This window comes from Urocitellus parryii, chromosome 8 (genome assembly GCF_045843805.1).
Source record: "Urocitellus parryii isolate mUroPar1 chromosome 8, mUroPar1.hap1, whole genome shotgun sequence".
NCBI lineage: Eukaryota > Metazoa > Chordata > Mammalia > Rodentia > Sciuridae > Urocitellus > Urocitellus parryii.
Genome location: NC_135538.1, coordinates 101,867,869 through 101,888,067, shown reverse-complemented (window position 1 = coordinate 101,888,067; position 20,199 = coordinate 101,867,869). Strand labels below are relative to the sequence as shown.

The 20,199-nt window shown below is 35.6% G+C and overlaps 1 pseudogene; it reads left to right on the top strand.

Moving 5' to 3' along the window:
• Window positions 1-17,174: 17,174 nt before the first annotated feature.
• LOC113191220 (RAF proto-oncogene serine/threonine-protein kinase pseudogene) lies at window positions 17,175-19,911 on the top strand (annotated as a pseudogene).
• The last annotated feature ends 288 nt before the right edge of the window (window positions 19,912-20,199 follow it).

The window sequence follows — 20,199 nt, the reverse complement described above, 5'->3', positions numbered from 1 at the left end:
TCTGTACCTGTTCATTGTGAAACTGCAGAGTATTTCTATATCTCCAGAGGATCCTGTCTTAGCTTAGTTTCCTTGGACATTAAAAACTCTTCCTCAAGGGCCTCAATAGACCTCCTGAAGATTTTGAAATCAAAAGAGAGAACCAGATTATTCTTGTTCTTTTTTAAAGGCAATTAAATATTGTTCTTTCCTTTAACTGACTTTGTGTTTTGCAGACACTATCCAGGATGGTATATTAGATATTGATGAACATAATCAAGTAAGACAGGAATCCTGTTTCTGGATTTCTAGTATGTCATTAGGAGAACCCAGTGTTCAAGTACCTACAGTGTGAGCTGGATGAATCATTTTATTTTACCCTGACCCATGCCAGTGCTTTCTGGAAAGAGATGAGGAGGAATCTGAACAAATTGTGGCTATACATGTTAGGATTTCAAATGTGGTACAGATGATAAAAATCCATTGTCATTATCACTAAAAAATATAGCTGAGCCACACCTCTTCCCTAGATTCTGTGGTAAACAGCAGTGCAAGTGGAATGTTTGCAACTCTATATGGTAGCATCACGCAGGCAGAAGTTTTCAGAAAGTACTAGGACTGCCTCTTCCTGTCATTCACTTTCATATTGACAGTCCCTAATTATGTGTCGTGCAGTTTTGCATTTCTCCTGCTATCTCCTAGTAAAATTCTTTTTAATTTATTTACCTTAAAATATTTATTTTTGCATATGCAGGTTAGAGAGTCTCTCCTTTCTATCATTTTCCATCCCACCTTCTCTTTTACTTTTTTAAGAGTAGTAACTTCCTCTGTGTAATAAGAGGAAAGCCGCATTCAGGTATTTCAAAGAAGTGCAATTTCAGTATTAATAGTTTATACCTACCTAATTACAGATCTAGAGAAGAGCAAATTTGTCTTTCTGAAACATCAATGTATATGACTCAATTAAGATGTTATTTATTGCTGCTTTATCACATTGATATTAGTACCACTAACGTGTTTGAAGCCATCACTTCAAAAAGAAAGGAATTATTTACTCAAATGATGTAAAATCAATGCACATTAACTGACAGACATTTACTTTCAAAATTTATAAAGGCTTACTATACCACAGTAGTTTATTTTTAGAAAGTAGGAAATTTTTGCTTAGATACTAATAAGGAGAATTCAGCAAATGGTACATTTAACAATAGATTTGGGGGGCTTCTGTTCATCAGGCTGTCAAATTGGCAGATTTCTTAGTGTCACCCCAAAATTTGTTTTGAAGCAATTGAACACAAGCGAGGAACACAGATTTCATCAAGTCAAAAATTTATATTAAAAATAGAGAGTCTCTCATGACCTCTGGTGTGTGTGTGTGTGTGTGTGTGTGTGTGTGTGTGTGTGTGTATGTGTGTGGAGAGAGAGAGAGAGAGATAGAGAGAGAGAGAGAGAGGTGTGAGTGTGTGTGTGTGCATGTGCATGTGTGTGTGTGTGTGTGTGTGTGTGTGTAATGCACAGGAGTGCTGCACCCCAGGGCAGGACAGTTCTGAGGAAGTAATGAAAATAATTCCTTTTAGTTATTGCTCTCACCTCAAGACAATAACTGCTTACCTGTTATTTGCTGCAAAATTCTGCAGCAACAGAATAAGTAATTGTCCTGGTGCCATACAGCAGCAAGATAACACCAGGGAAATATAAAAACCTTGGTATATGAGAGATAAAAAAATAAAATGTGTAATAGTGCTGTCCAGAGCTATCACACTTACACCTTTAGTTCCTCTTAACCTCTAGGGATGTGTGATTATAAATAACCATTTTATTTGCTATAGATATTTAATATATTGCTACTAGTAAATTAACAATCTACTCTTCTATTATTTTAGAGCTCCCTATGGGGATTGAGTTCACACAGTGTTGTCTTATGGTCTCTTTAGTCAATTAATATGATTAATTTCACAGGTGAATTTTTAAATTATTTTTACCTCATTGATATTATTCTTCTTGATCATGACATTTTTAATGTATATTTGAAGATAATGAGTTAAAATTTGTTAGGATTTTTGCATTTTGTTAATGAAATGGCCCTGTTATTATTTACCATTATCCTATTTTAGAAACCAGTCCCAAATCACACCCATTTCTTGTCACTTCTCTAGTTACACCTAGGAAGAAAGAGCATTTGGAGAAAGTTGTCCTGTGAAGCTTTGACACTGAATGAATATGCCTCTGAAATTGAGTGCTAAAATAATGAAGATGATATGGTTTGATCATTTTTGTCTTCACCACACGTCATGTACTGAAATCTTGGACTCCTAGGGGGGCAGTATGAATAGGTAGTGTGCAACCATTAAGTTCTGGAGCCTAATGGGAGGTCCTTAGATAACTTGAGATCATTACCTACAAAAAGGAACAGTAGGACTCTGATACAACATTGGTAGTGCCCTGTAAGGGTTGGTATAAAAGTCTGAGTGTGGCCTCACCTGGATCTTTGAGTTACTGTTACAGAATGTTTTTGCTAGCTCCAGCCTGGGCTTTTAACATTGCTGTCGCACCATGACGTGGCATAGAAAAGAGCTGCACCATTCCCTTGAACCTCCCAAACAGTGAGCACAATGAACTTTTTTTCCTTAGGAAGTCACCCTGGCTGAGGTAATGAATTACAGTAATGCATAGTAGTCTAATGCATGATATTATATGATACTTAAACCTATTGCATAAGTAAAATGCAAAAATCCTAACAAAATATTAAATTACTAATTTAAAAAATATTTTATCAATACCATAATCTAGTAGATTTATATCAGAATTTCAAAAATAAGTCAAAATTATAAAAATTTATCTGTAAAAGCCATACAGGACAAATTATTAATAAATATTTCTTGAATGCAAAATCTTCCTTTTGGTGATATGTAACTCCTTTTATGTTAGCGTTAGATAACTTTGGGTATCCTAATATTCTACAGAATCACTCCTGATTCTCCACAAAATATAAAGTTCTATGTGAAAATTGTCTCCTGAAATAAAATATCCACACTAGATACTTACATAAATATTGCTGCCTCAATAGATTGACTTGATTGAAAACGTCTAAAAGTCTTTTTTGTTTCCTTTTTGAATTGCATGGATTTCATGGGGTAAATTATATTTTATGTTGAAAATAATTAACAAAGCATTTTTTATCTCAAGATCACAGTTATGATTTTATTTTCACCAATTTAAATCTATAAGCAAGTATAACTTCTCATTCTAATAATATCTGTATTAATGCATAATTATATGTGTTCATATTTGTAAAAAATGCTGATATGGAAGTATGCACACAAATAAACATAGTTTTTCTTTTTTATTAAATATAGTTCTAATATAATTGTTTCCAAAAGTCATATATGTGGAAATTAATTAATTCCTAATTTTAGAATGAAATATGTCATTTAAATAAAATGTTACATAAAAGTGCTTCTGAAATAATAGATCCACTTGTATATTTACTTTAAAAGAATATATTAAGAGAATTACTCTCAGCAAAATTTATCAATAGTTTTGAAAATCACAGATAAATTTATTAACTATGTTATTTTGCCACTGGTAAGCTGTAAATATATTGGCATAAAAATGTTTATCTTGAAATAAAGGAGTTACTACTTACCATTTGTTCTTATAGCAGGATGATGTATTTGCTTCACCTGTTGCAAGAAGAAAGTCGGAGAGTCAGAGCACCTATTTATTGTCTTGACAAAGTCTGGCTGTGCACATAAATCTTGGTCAATGAGGCCTGTAGCAGAACTTGTAACACCAATAGTCTCAAATTTCTGTGCTGGTTGTCTAACTGAAGTATTGCCATTTTATAGTGATTTTCCACATGGCTATTAAAAATAATTTGGTATAAAATTTACTAATGTACATTTGTTCTTTGGAGCTCATTTATTGTTATAATTTATTCATATTTTTCTCATTTGATGCTTTGAAAATTCTTAACAAAATTATTAAGAGATGTTTTAGGATTACTTCTGTAAGAGTGAAGTTAAGTGTATGACTTTTTGAACTCTACAGAACCCAATGGTTTCTTTCAGAGATCTAAAACATTCATCAACAATCCGTTTTATCCTATTTTGGAAAATAATTTGATCTTCCACCTTTGTAAATACAAACCCATAGTGCCTTTCAGTAGATAATGGCAAAAGACAACAGAGCTACATTGTATTTCTCAGCCCTCCTACATGAAGTTCTACATACCACTGGTTTTTATTTGAGTCTATTACTTTACTGAAGGCTTTTATATGTCAGGCTTATTTTCATGTCACACAAATGAAGGAGAGTGAGCTGAAAACATCAGATTCCTTCTACCTCTAAAATGCCATGATCTTAAATACTGTTTTTATAGAGGACCATAGTAAATTATAGGTAATATATACATAGCATTGGCAGGCATTTCTGGACGCTCACATTAGCTTGGAGATTGCACTATGTGGTGTTCCATTCAATAATTTTTGTGCACTTTCATGGGTATATTATGGCAAAAATGAACAACACTCCACTGCCTACCCAAAAGCCATACCATTTATTTATAGCCAATCCTCTGGTAAAGAATTAGATATTCTTCAGAGAACAGTTTAGAACTTGGAATGGATTTACCATTAAAAAAAAAAGATTCTAACCATTTGTGCCATGTCTTGAGTCAACACCTAACCTGTTCACTACATATATGTGCAGAGGGAGCTCTGAACAAGCGAATCAGATACCTACATAAAATCACCTTGGAACTCAAGTCTATGACGCCATCTTTGTGTGAGAGAATGTGTTTCATGGACACCAGACACAGGAGCACCCAGAGCCTACTCTCCACTTAGTAGTACAAAACATCATCAAGACCTTAAGATTTGTGGTGTGGAGAACATGGGCTAAATTCCTGTACCAATGCATAGTGGGAGATTATTTTTAACTATAAATATGAGTAAATGTAAATGGAAATAATCTCATTTTATTTAATGTGAAAAATGAGAGGATATGTGTTAACGCACTGCCATGTAGTAAGAATTTGAAAAATGTTAATTTCTTCCTATTTTACATGCATCTTTTTCTCTGTATCTGTACAAGTCTGTTTCTAACACTTGTAAACTACAGGATTGCACTTAAGTTTTATAAGAGATTATTTGACCTATTAAACTAAACTGAGAAATTCCCTGTGAAATGGATCAAAATGGTATAGACTTGCATTTCTCTAATTGCTGGTGATGATGAACATTTTTTCATATGTCTGTTGATTGATTGCATATCTTCTGAGAAGTGTCTGTTCAGGTTATTGGCCCATTTATTGATTTTTTTTGTGTGTAGCTTTTTGAGTTCTTTATATACCCTAGAGATTAGTGCTCTATCTGATGTGTGAGGGGTACAGATATTCTCCCAAGATGTAGGCTCTCTATTAACTTCACAGATTATTTCTTTTGCTGAGAAGAAACTTTTTATTCCTAAGTTCTTGATCCATTTTGAGTTGAGTTTTGTGCATGGTGAGAGATATGGGTTTAATTTCATTTTGTTGCATATGGATTTCTAGTTTTCCCAGCACCATTTGTTGAAGAGGCTATCTTTTCTCCAATGCATGTTCTTGGCACCTTTTTCTAATATAAGATAATTGTAGTTTTGTGGGTTAGTCTCTGTGTTCTCTATTCTGTACCATTGGTCTACCAGCCTGTTTTGGTGCCAATACCATGCTGTTTTTGTTACTATCACTCTGGAGTATAGTTTAAGGTCTGGTATAATGATGCCACCTGCTTCACTTTTCCTGCTAAGGATTGCTTTAGCTATTCTGGGTCTCAGAATGGCAGCTAAATTTATGAAGACAAACAACAATAAGTGTTGGCTAGAAGGTGGGGAAAAAGGTACCCTCATACACTGCTGGTGGGACTGCAAAGTGGTGCAGCCAATATGGAAAGCAGTATGGAGTTTTCTTGGAAAATTGAGAATAGAACCACCATTTGACCCAGCTATTCCTCTCCTCAGTCTATAACCAGAGGACTTAAAAACAGCATACTACTACAGGGACACAGCCACATCAATGTTTATAGCAGCACAATTAACAATAGCTAAACTGTGGAACCAACCTAGATGCCCTTCAATAGATGAAGAATAAAAAATGTGGCATATATATATATATATATATATATATATATATATATATATATATAAAATGGAATATTGCTCAGCAATAAGAGAATAAAATCATGGCATTTGCAGGTAAATGGATGGAGTTTGAGAAGATAGTGCTAAGTGAAGTTAGCCAATCCTAAAATACCAAATGCCAAATGTTTTCTTTGATATAAGGAAGCTGATTCATAGTGAGATAGGGAGAGGGAGCATGGGAAGAATAGATGAACCCTAAATAGGTAAGAGAGGTGGGAGTGGAAGGGAGGGGAATGGGGTTATTAATGATGGTAGAATGTGATTGTCATTATATCCAAATTACAGGTATGAAGATACAAATTGGTGTGCATATACTTTGTATACAACCAGAGATATGAAAAATTGTGCTCTGTATGTGTAACAAGAATTATAATGCATTCTGCTGTCATATATAAATTTAAAAAGGTATAGAAAGGAATAATAATTTTGATTTATTATTCACATTTAATAGTTTGCCTGTAATTCTACAGTTCTAGTTGTGACTTTATGATCATTATGTACACCATTATGTATAAGATATTTTGCTTGTCAAATACTAGCACTTTTATTATTAAGTTAAAAAATATATGTTGTCTTTTTGCATCACAAAATATCATACACGTATTCAACCACCAAAGTACCTAAACCTTCCAAATGTTTGTTCTAGTCACTTTTGTTCCCTCTTCTCCCACTAATAGGTTGCCTTTTCTACATTTCCACATACTTCAATCACTGTCAGTATTTCATAACCTGTGTTCCCAATTTTAGAAGTGAGTATCTTTCAGGTCATTATTTGTATGTCTAAGCTCTGTGTTAAAAAGGCAAACAGTATGTTTCTGTGTATTCACAATAATCAGTCCTAACCAGCTCTCAATGAAACTTATAATTGAGTCTTTTATGACCACTGCTATTAATCACTATGAACAGTTTAAAGCCTGCACTTTGTTCCTTATTATTATTATTATGTTCCTAGTATACAGTAAGTACACTACTGTTAATAGTAATAACAGGAATATACAGTGTCTTTTGTTTCAGAATACATAAGCTACTATGTTCAAAGAACACTTACATTTCTGGTTAAACTATACTTTTCTTTGATACCTAAGAGAAAGAAGAGTTCCCCTGAATGAGCAATTCAATTAAACCAATTACATTTATGGAACATTTTTATGCACTCAGTTGAATGAATCAGTTAGTTATTCAAAAACTATTTGTTGAGCACTACATTACATTCAATTTTAATATAAATGCTCTGAGGAATGTAAAAAAAATCTTTCAGTTGCTGAAGAGATAAACTGTCATATTAAAAATGTAGAACAATATATGAACTCATATGATTAGTGATAGTACATGTGTACTCATGATGATTGTTATAAGATGTTAAGAAAATGAGTACACTTTGTGAGCAAATAAATGATGTATAGACAAACAAAATTAAGGATGAGTTGATATTAGTGAATAAATGGGCCTCAATAAAGTTAACAAATCCAACTTGGATTTTGTGTCTTTATTTCCTCTGGAAAGTTGTTACTATTAGAAAGTAACTCTTTCTTTCCAGTTTCTTTACAGGTATCCTAAGAAAGGAGATTGTCTCTGGTACATGAAGTTTATATTAGGTATTTGTTACATGATAGGCCATTGAGAAGAAAAAAATGTGAGCTTGCATGTGTAATTACCTAATTCCAATATATCTTAAAGCTAATAGAAACATCATCTTTTGGTTTATTCTTAGTATTAAATAATTCTTTTTATTTGTTTATTTGGTAAACTCAGTCCATTCCAATTGCTTTTTTCAATAAAAATACTCATGTTAAAATTGCCTTGATGTGGTTTAATTTTGTATAGGAACAGGAAAGATACCAACATTTCATACATTTTCAAAATCATAGTTATGTTATTTCTCAATATTGTACAACAAAGTTTTACAATGTGAGTGCTAAAACAATGCTAGAAATAATGGTGTATTAGAACATTTGACGAGGAAGTTTATATAGGTTGGGAATGCTGTGAGCAATTAAAAGATGAAAAGCATAATTCATAATGATGACTTCTTTCACCTTTGGCCAATAAACAGATCAGTGATCACACATGATAAATACAGTAATTTCAATCTATGGAAATCAACTAATTGGGAGTTAAATGGATGTATGCCATGAGATTTATATCTATAAAATAAAATATCTTTTAAACCCTCTGCATACATGTCACTTTACATATCTCCCTTGCCTATGACTAGTTACTATAAAGAATCAAATACTAATTTTTTAAAGTCATTGGTATATTTTAAAAGTTGAAGGTTGTTTGAGTTACTACATACAATGGTAATTTTTTAACTGATTATGTTACAAGTCTTTAAGTATTAGGGGTGATATAGTATATGCTAATGGGTAAGAGAATTTGCTTTAGAATCAACCTTGAGGACACAAGATTGTATGTTTCTTGAGAATAATTGGTAAGTACTAAATTGCTTCCTTGGATGAGGAACAGATATGTCTCAGCTAAAATTATTTTTATAGGACATGTATTTCATTTCTTTATCACCATGATTTCTTTCTGCTCCTTGTGCCACAAATCATACTCCACCTACTAGTTGCTCATCTACATTTATTTTCTCATCCCCCTCTGCTTACAACTCAGAATTTTGAATCTAATGTGAAGATGACTGATGTTTCAAAGTTTGGTTTATTTGTGCAAAAATATGTATGTTAGCAAAACATATTCTTTTTACAACAACATAACTATGTTCTATTAATAGCTGCAATTAAAAAATCTTATCAAGATAGAACTCAGGAGAACTATGGTGATGTCATTATTGCTATTAATATGCTGGTCTCAAGCTTTACATATGCTTTCTAGTTCTATCTAGGAAATTGAGCTTAATATCTTACAAATGAAGATGAGGAACCAGATAATTATTTATTGCTAATAAATGACTCTTTTCTATATCCTTGAAGATACTGAGGAAGACAGAAATACTCAGGCTGAATAATAGCAAGCAGGGGAAGAGGGATAGCTTTACCATATGCTTTCCTGTTCATTAGAGGATGTAGGTGCACTGTTACTTAGTGCAATCTCCGCTAAAGAAATTCATAGGTTGGGGCTGGGGATGTGGCTCAACTGGTAATGCGCTCACCTGGCATGCGCGGGACTCTGGGTTCGATCCTCAGCACCACATAAAAATAAAATAAAGATGTTGTGTCCACCGAAAACTAAAAAAATAAATATTAAAAAATTCTCTCTCTCTCTTTATCTCTCTTTTAAAAAAAGAAATTCATAGGTTCTAACAATGCAATACTTTGTAAAGACTTTCATGATTATGTATTCTTAATATGACATGTATGATGAAATTTTAAAGGAACTCAGAAAAATCTAAGTGGGCTTGTACAGTAGCTCACCCATTAACTTATTGATGGTGCACATTTATTATGTCTGAACTTTTCTTGCGAGACAACAAAACTGTTCAAAAATCTCATCGACAGTAGACTAGTGTAGTATGGATGGTAAAGATGCATTGGCTGGGGGATAGGCCAAATAATTCATGGTTTTATTTATTTTTTTCTTGTCCTTCGATTATGGCTAGTTAAGTCACCTATTGAGCTGGTAGTTGTCAGAGTGTTTGAAAGCAGGTGTTTTATAAAAGTAAATTTTCGAATCAGATAATGTGGAAAATGTTAGAGAACAAGAAACTTTCTGTTCAGTGTAAAAGTTGCAGACAATTGATATTCTTTTTTCCTTAAAAGGAAAATTAAATCATGAAAGATCAATTTTCTGGAGTAGTATTTTATTAAGGGGTGGTTCTCTTTGTTTCACATAAAAAATAATATAGACCACTATCATGAGAACTTTTCCTTTTTTTGGTCACTTCTGTCTGAAAATCTCCACTATTTACCTCAACATTATCCCCCTTAGATCCTATTAACTCATAGTCTTTCTGATTGGAATCTAAGGGTAAGTAGATGGTGTTAGGCTGCATGAAATAGGCATTTCCAGGGATTCCCAATGTTATGTAAAAGTCTGAAGCATCTTAAGAACTCTAGAGTCTCCTCCATTGTGTCAACCAGGGACATATGTTTCTCTTTTCCTCTATCTGGACCCTTTAATATGTATTCTTATATCATTATATTTTTTATTAGTCACATTAATATTATTCACCAGTTATTAAAAATGACAGTTGTCTGACTGCCACTGCTCTTATCTCTTCAAGTTGCCCTTGTTCTTCTTCAAAGCCATTCTGTCCACTGCCTTCAGGGCCAACGTAGACTTTCCCTCAATAGGCAACAGATAAATCTGAGCTTTGCACAGCAGTGCCCTCCTAAACACAGCTACTGTTCTATGCCTTAGATATGTTCTGATCAAGCTGAGCGTAGTGACTCATGCCACTAATACCAGCGGCTGGGGAGGGAGCTGCAGGGGGATTGCAAGTTCAAAGCCAGCCTCTGCAACTTAGTGAGGTCTTAAGCAACTTAGCAAGAACCTCTCTCTCTCTCCTCCATATATATACATATATATATATATATGTATGTGTGTACATATAAAGGAGACTGAGATGTGGCTCAGTGGTTAAACACTCCTAGGTTCAATCCCTGGTGCCAAAAACAAGAAAACTATTATCTTAATTGTCAGAATCTCTTTTGTATTGTTATGATATGGGCTGAATATTTATCCTAAAGGAAAAAAGTTTTCTTTGTGAAGAAAGAACATGCATTATACTTTAAGTCTTTCAGACCTTATCTATTCTATGGTCCAGTCCCTCCCAATTCCTTCTCCTTTGCCTCCTTGCTTTTGCACCTGGTTCAGGGACAACTCTGTCTTTAATTCTCTTTCTCGTAAACTCCTAATTTTAGTTTATAACTCAGTTTAATTAATACCGTTTACAGTGGCCTTCCACAGCTCCTGTAGGAAGATTTGAAGTCTTTCCTATGCTCACATTCATTTTGTATACATGTGTAAATCCATATTTTTAAATGTTGCTTTTTAAGTTATTCATCTTCCTTCTAATCAGTAATATTTTTGACCTTTGGAAACATGCATTTGCTTTTCCATATATTTCCACTCTTTAGAACTTATCTTGAATGCATATTTAGTACATGAGTAAAGAAAAATATTTGAAAAAGCACAAAGGAATAAAAAGTTGGATACAATTAATAAGATAAAGCTATGAGTGTGACACACTTTGAGCTGACTTGGAATGAAATATTGGATCTAGTAGAATGGAGATGAGGTTGATTCACATTCCCACGGAAGGCAATAATAAAAGAAAACAGGAAGACAAATGTGGATATTGGTGGTTGGAGAATGACAATATTTGTTTAGTAAGGAAATATGATATAAGGAAGAGAATTATTCTTATAACTTTTATTTTTCTATTTTAGTTTAAGGAATTTTCAGCTACACTATTGAAACAACTAAATCCCAGATTTTACTTTGTCAAAATAACCTTGGGTATAAAACAATTGACATCTTGTTCTTCACTGGGCTTGGTTCCAACTTCACACAATATCACCATCTGTACCACAGAATGATGCAAACCCAAGCCAAGGACTCATTAATCCTTCTGTGCATGTACCTCCACTAAGCTCTTCTTGTTCTCTCAAAGGTCAACTGATGGCTGCTTTAGCCTCCTGATTCATTGTACTTTAAGTAGGTAGTTCTTTGCCAAATATTAACTCCCTTTAAGTAAAGGTCCAAGAAATAAAGAAATCCATTTAGTAATTAATTTGGATGTTGCTATAGCTGGATTTTTGCTTGCTCTTTGATATTTGTCCTCTTTATGTTTGCTTAATAATTTACTGGTGTCCAAAGGTCATAATATAAGAACACAATATAAGCCAATCCTTTTTGCCTGGAAAATATTTCTTAATCCCCATTCAAGATGATGTCTCATTTACCTTTAATAGGAAGCTGTCATTTTAAAGTTAATAATCTATGACTCAGACTAAGAAAAATCTAGTCTTCATTAGAGTATTAAATTCCTGGTTGGGATTTCAACCTTGATTTCAAATTGCACAAAAATAAATTCAACCTAAGTTCATTTCATTGTAATTTTAAGCCAAGGGCAAAATTTTGACATGTCTGAATTTATAAATTACACAAATATAATTATATATTTATGCACACTGATCACATTGTGGGCTGTTAGATCGTATTACTTACTGAAGTGATATTGTTCTTGGAAAATTACTTCCATTTTTGAGGTAAACTTGTCTTCTGCCTGGTGGTAAACTGTTTAGATATAATGACCACATGCTCTCCTCCAGGATTCAGAATTTTCTTCTGTTTTGGGTTGGGTTCAGATGTTGTTGGTTATTTATCCACATGCTGCTACTCCTTAACGGGATCTCTCAGCTCAGGGAAACTCTTTGTAGGAGAACTTTACTTCTATATGGATGGTTCTCAAGATTTGTTAAGAGCCAGCCTCCAACTCACCCATCGTGCCTCTTCATTTGAGGACCTCGTCTGTTTAATTAGACTCTCCTCCTATCAACTCCACTCTTCAGAATGTTCTTTGCTACCCATAGTACCTTGTATTTCTCAAGCAAATGATAACTCTCCTCCCTGAAGACAATGTTCCAATCACACTGCTTCCTAACATTTCTTAGTGAAAATTCATTCTTCCTCTGGGAACTTCATAGGCTCTGGACTCTGCCTGGATTGTTCTGTCCTTCTCCCCTAACTCCACAGCTTCATAGTTAGCTTCCTCATAACTATTAAGCATCCTTTAAATTCTTTCAGGTTGTAGCTCTATTATTATAATTTTTTTTAAGAGAAATCTTTCCCGGCTCCCAGAGATTGTATTACACAGATAGTTCTTTGCCAAATATTAACTCCCTTTAAGTAAAGGTTCGGTTCAAGAAATAAAGAAATCCATTGAATGATTAATTTGGATTAATTAATTAATGTGATTAATTCACACATATTTGTTAAATAAGTTACTAGAAGAGTCTGACATTAAATATGCCAAATTTGAGGAAATGCAAAAATACTGAAAGTACTAGAAATAAATGTATAGATAAGATCAAAAGGCCAGAAATAGACATTATTAATATTTGCTTTGCACTTTGCAGTTTACAAAATAATTTCACATATCTTATATGGTGAAATTTTATCTTTGTTAGAGAAAACTGTTATATATCTATTCTACAGGATTGGAAAGGTTAATGCCTCAAGATCATAGAGCCAATAAATAGGAGAAATAAGAACTCTAATCCCAAATTTGATATTTTTTCTTGTATGATGTGTTCTATGATATGTTGGAGTCTCCAGACTTAAATTTGAAATTGGTAATAATACATTTTCTAGGTGAAATGCCAGCAACATTAGGTAGATTACAATTATCCCAAGTTGAATGTTTTGATGGATATTTAAGTTTTCTCCTACAGGAAACAAAAACCACTTACATGCACCAGTAATTGCCAATTCTCTGCTTTAGACTTCTCTTATGGGATAACTATGGTACATATTTCATAGCATGATTATAAGAATTAAATGTATACACACACATATAATATTGTCCATTACAAAGTATTGCTTAGGATGTGAAAACTGCTATTACCATTATTATCATTGTTGTAAATAGTACTTAACATGCTTACTAGAGACATTCTCTCCTCACAACAGAATACTAAAAACATAAAATATATGAATTTTTATCTCTAATTAATTTGGGGGGAACTTTCATGATTGATTGCTGGAAGGAGGGCTATTCCTTTAATACTTATACCTTGGTTGAAGTTAGCTTCACCCTTAACAATTTTCTTCTGAGGTTCCAGCTTGGCTTAAAGAGAAATTCTTAGAATGGACATATCATGAATGGATATGAATTTAATCCACAACTGTAATTACAAAAGAAGAAGGTCTTACTGTGCAGTAAATGCATTGGAACTTAAGTAGAATCATAACATTTCAATGATTAAAAGAGTATTAAATATCATCTGATTTCTAACTGAACCACTTAATAAGAATAAACACAGAGTCCTTTATATATGTTCATATTAATTTTGAAGACTAGAATTTCTTGTATCTTTTGATACTGTATGTTGTTTTAAACTCTTCATGATTTGCTTTTGTGGGAATTTCTTTGCTTTTCTTTCTCTACATTGCTCCACAGTAGATTGTGCTCATTGATTTGGCACATATGCAAATTATAAATTTCATGTAGGAATCCCCAAACAGGAGATTACAGTCTAATAGATGAACTATGCAGATGTTAATCTTGTACCTAGTAGCGAGTGCTCGGTCAATTTCCAAAAGAGCTGAATCATTTACAAAGGAAATCGATGGGACTCCTGATATGAAATTGAGAGTCATGATTACATTCACCTTAAAGACATGAAAGTCAGAAATTTCTTCTGTGTTCTCTGATTTCTCCTGAAATTTCTGGTAAGATTGCCAAAATTAGAAATAATGTCTCCTTACTCTTAGTCTGATATAGTTATTCTCAACCTTCTCTGACATAGTGCTTCATTCTTATGCCAAAAAAAAATGAAACTCCACATTTTTTATTCAGAAAATAATTTTAGGGATAATATATTCTTGATTTCCCCTAGAGATCACAAACCTCTAAAAACTGCTTTTTGTGGGGTCCCCTTGTTTTTAAACCTATTTAACTCAGCTGAAATCAACAAGGAAATACCTTTCGGTGGCTCAATATAATTTAATCCTGGAAACAATTACCACACTCAATTAATCATTCACTAGGCAGCCCACCTGGAACAGGGGCAAAGTACAGATCTGAGGCATCTGATAGTTTCAATGCTTTGAGGGATATTTACACCCTCTGTGAGCATTAGGTAATTGAAAAAAGAGAAACAGAGACTAGGCTCACAGGAGTCCTGGACTCATGTTAGAGCACATTTCTGGGTCAGTACCACTGACCCCAACCTATCAGAAGGGACACTTTTAAGAAAGAGTCCCCTGACACCCAGGTACTGGAGTAGCCACCTTGCTTGACTACTCCGTGGAGAATACTAAACACATTTTTTAGAAGATTGATTTTAATAATGGCCTAGCATCATACAAATTATACAAAAAAATGAAAGCAGTTCATAATAAATTAGATATATTTCATACACTTACAACAAAATACTTAGTGAAATCACCAGATATTTTTAGTGATAGATTTGTATTTAAGGGAAAAGTAGTACCATGAACTATTTGTGCTCAGTGTAAGAAAATGAGAATAGAGGTATAAATAGACCCTTAAAAATAGGATTAACATAGTTAGTGAAAAATCACTCATTTTTATATGATAAGAAAAGAGAATAATAGCTTTAACTGAATTGGGGATTGCATGGCAGGACAAGTTCAAGATTGACACACTGAAAAGAAGAAAGTAAGAATTTTTAAATGATCTCTATATATGCATTGTTAAAAAAGATTCCTTGATATGGGTTTCAGGGAGTCACAAAAGCAAATCATGAAGAGTTTAAAACAACACATAGTATCAACAAATACAAGAAATTCTAGTCTTCAAAATTAATATGAGCATATATAAGTGATTTCTCTGAGAATTTCCAGTCTTCTTCCTAGGGCTGGGACCAACTGGGGTCCACAATGCTGTCTCGAAGAGCTTGCCCATGTTCAGGTAGCTTTGTAGAGTTACTAATACTCCTCTCTCCCTTTAGGTTGCTCCCCAACCCTGTATATATCGGGTGGAATTCATATGGGAAAGGAGCAAAATAACACCTTCAGTTTCTAATATTTAAAATAATTTTGGAGAAACATATTCTGCAAGAGGTGATCATGACCATAGGGCAAATTGAAAAATTAAACAGCAACTTGTTTGGTTATAGAGGAATAGCAGAATAGGCTGTTGAGAACTGTATGCAAATAAGGTTGCAAATGGTCCTTAATTCTAGAAACTTTTCCTGTGCTGTGTGGTAAGTAAATTGGAAGGGGCTGGAGATTTGAAAGTACAGGGAATATGGTTAAAAAGTTACAAATATATCATAATGTTCTTGCTCAGTGTTCCTCAGGTAGATAGCAGGATCAGAGATTATATAGAGAGATGTTTGATTCAAGGCTAATTGACTATCATTTCTTAATTTTCTTTCAACCCCTGAGCTTAACTGGGAACTGGTTAGTTTCATACTAGTAATGTATATTGCTTAATGTGTGTTTGAAAATATGTGTGCATTACTTTCGTAATCAAAATAGTGTCTTATTTGCAAGCTTCTTTTTACCCAAATGAAAATGTTTTTAAAGACTAGTGAGAGACCACAAAAGAGAAATCAAGATTCTTTCATCAGGAAATGACTATATATAAGATATTAATTATTTTACTTATTGAATGACAGCTTTTAAAGTTTCTCTGGGGAAATAGATAACTGTGAAAGGCAGTCTAAAGGTCTTTGTCCAGGGTGAGCACAGCTCTACTCTCATTGGCATCCCACCTGATGAGGATGTCCTTCAGCCTGAAAGCTCATGTTTCATTACACCACAATCATGAATTATTTGCCATGTAACAGTGTTTCAAATATTGAAAAAAAATGAATTTTAAACCATTTTCTGTCTTTTCTCTTTTTTTAATTTATTTCTTGTTTTAAGAAATATGTGACAGTGGGGTGTATTTTGATATACATATGTGAAGTATAACTTCCCATTCTTGAGTTTGTACATGATGTGGAGTTACACTGGTTGTGCATTCATATATGAATAAGAAAATTGTGTTCAATTTGTCCTTCTATATTTTCTACTCCACCACCCCGGATTTTTCTCTTGTATTAGTGAATTTGGAAGAAATTTACAAACATTTTGGACTGGTTAAGTTTGATATACCTAATCCAAATAACTGTAGGGTTTTTGTATATTATTGTGTTTCAATTACCAGGAAAAATAAAAGATGGTACAAATTCCTAACTTTCGAATAAACTGCATTTCTGTAAATAGATTGAACCAATATTTATGTAAATAGAAATATTAGTTCAATCTATGAAACTGACATTATATAATCAAGTTAATTCCAGTGTTAGAAATATAACACAAATTATATTGAGATCAGTAAAGTGTGTGTAAATTCCATTTCCTTTTTTGGCATAATCATGGCTTTGGATTTGGATGATGTTGTGGTTCTACAAAACTTTTGTGTAAGTATTTAAACAGTGTAGTTGCTTTGAGAAGTTACATATGCTTTCTATAGTTTGATCTACTTGCATTATCTTGCTGAAATGTGTCATATCTCCATAGCTAAGAAATTGGATAAATAAAATGAACAATAATGACTTTATTTATATGTAATGCTACAACTGTAGTATAATGGAGTACTATGTTAGCCTTCAAGAGTTTGGAAAACAAAATAGGAAGCAATTACTTACATTATAATGAGCAAACAAAAAGAAACCACTGGTTCCTCTTAGACATCCTTAACTCAAATATAAAAAGGTAGCAATAAATGATCTGACTTCATTATTAGTACATTGTTCAAATTTCCCATTTGTTTTGTATTTTGTTTCTACTGACACCTTTGCTCTTTCTGCAGTCTCCTCATATATCCAATGCAGTTTCATTCACTTCTAAGCTTGACCATATTCCCTGAGAGGGTTAGAGGGTGAAAATGTATTTTTGTTTGGAAGGTTTTATGTAAAACACTAACTCTGGATTATATTTATTCAAGCTATTTTTTACCTTATTAGCAAAATTTTATGCTGAATAAATATAACTAAGTTTCATCTTCATATTTAAAGTTCTCAGCACTCTTCAACATCCAGTCAAGTCTGTATTAGCAACAGTATTCTTTCCTCCCCAGAAAACCTCAATCATCATAAAGTTCCAGAAATACAAGAAAATACTCATAGGAGACAAACTATTGTTGACATTGGACATTACATTAGTCAGAGTTCTCCAGAGAGACAAAACACCTGAATATGTCAATAGATGGACAAGATTGGATTTTTTAGGGCATTGGCTTATATGATTATGGTGGCTGAGAAGTCCCACGACAGGCTATCTGTAGTCTGGAGAACTAGGATGCTGGGAGTGTCACTCAAAACAAGTTGAAAGGCCTCAGAACATGATAAGCCAATGTTTTAACTCTGTTTGACCTCACAAAACATGAGTACACAGATAGGGGGTTGTTGCTGTAAGTCCTGGCATCTACAGCTTGGCAAGCCTGGATTTCTGATGTTAGAGGACAGAGGACGGCTCCAGCTGCATCTCCCCCACCATAGGCCAGCAGTTTGGCTACCAGCGCCGGGCGTCGGACGACGGCAAGCTCACAGACTCTTCCAAGGCCAGCAGCACTATCCCACTATCCGGGTTTTCTTGCCGAACAAGCAGAGAACAGTGGTCAACGTGCGGAATGGCATGAGCTTGCACGACTGCCTCATGAAGGCGCTCAAGGTCAGAGGCCTGCAGCCCGAGTGCTGCGCCGTGTTCCGACTTCTCCAGGAACACAAAGGTGAAAAAGCATGTTTAGATTGGAATACGCACGCCGCTCCTTGATCGGAGAGGAGCTGCAGGTGGACTTCCTGGACCATGTGCCCCTCACCACACAACTTTGCTCCGAAGACGTTCCTGAAGCTTGCCTTCTGTGACATCTGTCAGAAGTTCCTGTTAAACGGATTTCGGTGTCAGACTTGTGGCTACAAATTCCACGAGCACTGTAGCACCAAAGTCCCCACCATGTGTGTGGACTGGAGCAACATCCGGCAGCTCCTGTTGTTTCCAAATTCCACCTTTGGCGAGAGCGAGGCCCCGGCGCTGCCCTCCTTGACGATGCGTCGGATGGGAGAGTCTGTTTCCCGGATCCCTGTCAGTGCCCAGCACAGATACTCCACGCCCCACGCCTTCACCTTCAACACCGCCAGTCCCGCCTCTGAGGGCTCCCTGTCCCAGCGGCAGAGATCAACATCCACACCGAATGTCCACATGGTCAGCACCACCCTGCCCGTGGACAGCAGGATGATTGAGGATGCCATTCAAAGTCACAGTGAATCAGCCTCGCCCTCAGCCCCGTCCGGCAGCCCCAACAACCTGAGCCCCACAGGCTGGTCCCAGCCCAAGACCCCGGTGCCGGCACAGAGAGAGCGGGCTCCAGGATCTGGGACCCAGGAGAAAAACAAGATTAGGCCACGGGGACAGAGAGATTCAAGCTATTACTGGGAAATCCAAGCCAGCGAGGTCATGCTCTCCACCCGCATTGGGTCGGGCTCCTTTGGAACCCTTTATAAGGGCAAGTGGCACGTCCAGAGCGGGCGCCGCTGGACCGAGCTCCATGAGGACCAGGGCAGGGCCTGCAGCCATCCCCTCCTGCGCTGCCAAACCACAGGGTCTCTGCAGGCTCTGCTCTGTGAGGAGCCTTCGCCACCTGGGCTCAGTTCCCCTCCCCCCATCTTGCCTCCCCTCCTCTGTCCGGCCAAGTCCTCTGTCACTTACCTGGGTCCCTTGCACATCCCCAGCACCCCCGCACCCCGCCCCATCTCTTTCCTCCCCCTGTAGCTTCTGCTGGATGGTCCACCCTTTGCCCTGCCCACCTCCTCCAGGAGACCAGAGCTCCTGCCCTTGTACTGTCCTAAGGACCTCGTACATGAGGCTTCCTGACTCACGTATTTCTTCTGTAGAAGGCGGCCCCTGAGTCTTGTCTCCACCCAAGGGCAGCAGCGCCTTCCCAGGCTGCCCCGGATAGGGAGGCCCAGGAACCGGGTCAGCTGGGGCTCCCAGGGATGGTTTGGCATCCGTTGTAAACCACCAGTTCAGCAGAGGCTGCAGGGATGGTCCTTGCCCTTCGAAGGAACCAGGTTGTCCTCCCACGGGCTGACTCTTCAAATTATATCTACATAAATCACTTTTTGCAATGGTTGCTGACCACTGGGGGGGGGGGAAGACAGAGTATGTCACAGCTCTAAAGGGATATACTGATTCGTCACTTGTAATTATTCTTTTTAAGATCCCAGCTTGTTGCATGGAGCTTATCAACACTGAAGACTGCTCTTTCCCACTTGGTCCATTCAGAGTCACATGCTAACCACCTATGGAAACACACTCACAGACATATGCCACATAATGCTTTTCTTTCTTTCTTTCTTTCTTTCTTTCTTTCTTTCTTTCTTTCTTTCTTTCTTTCTTTCT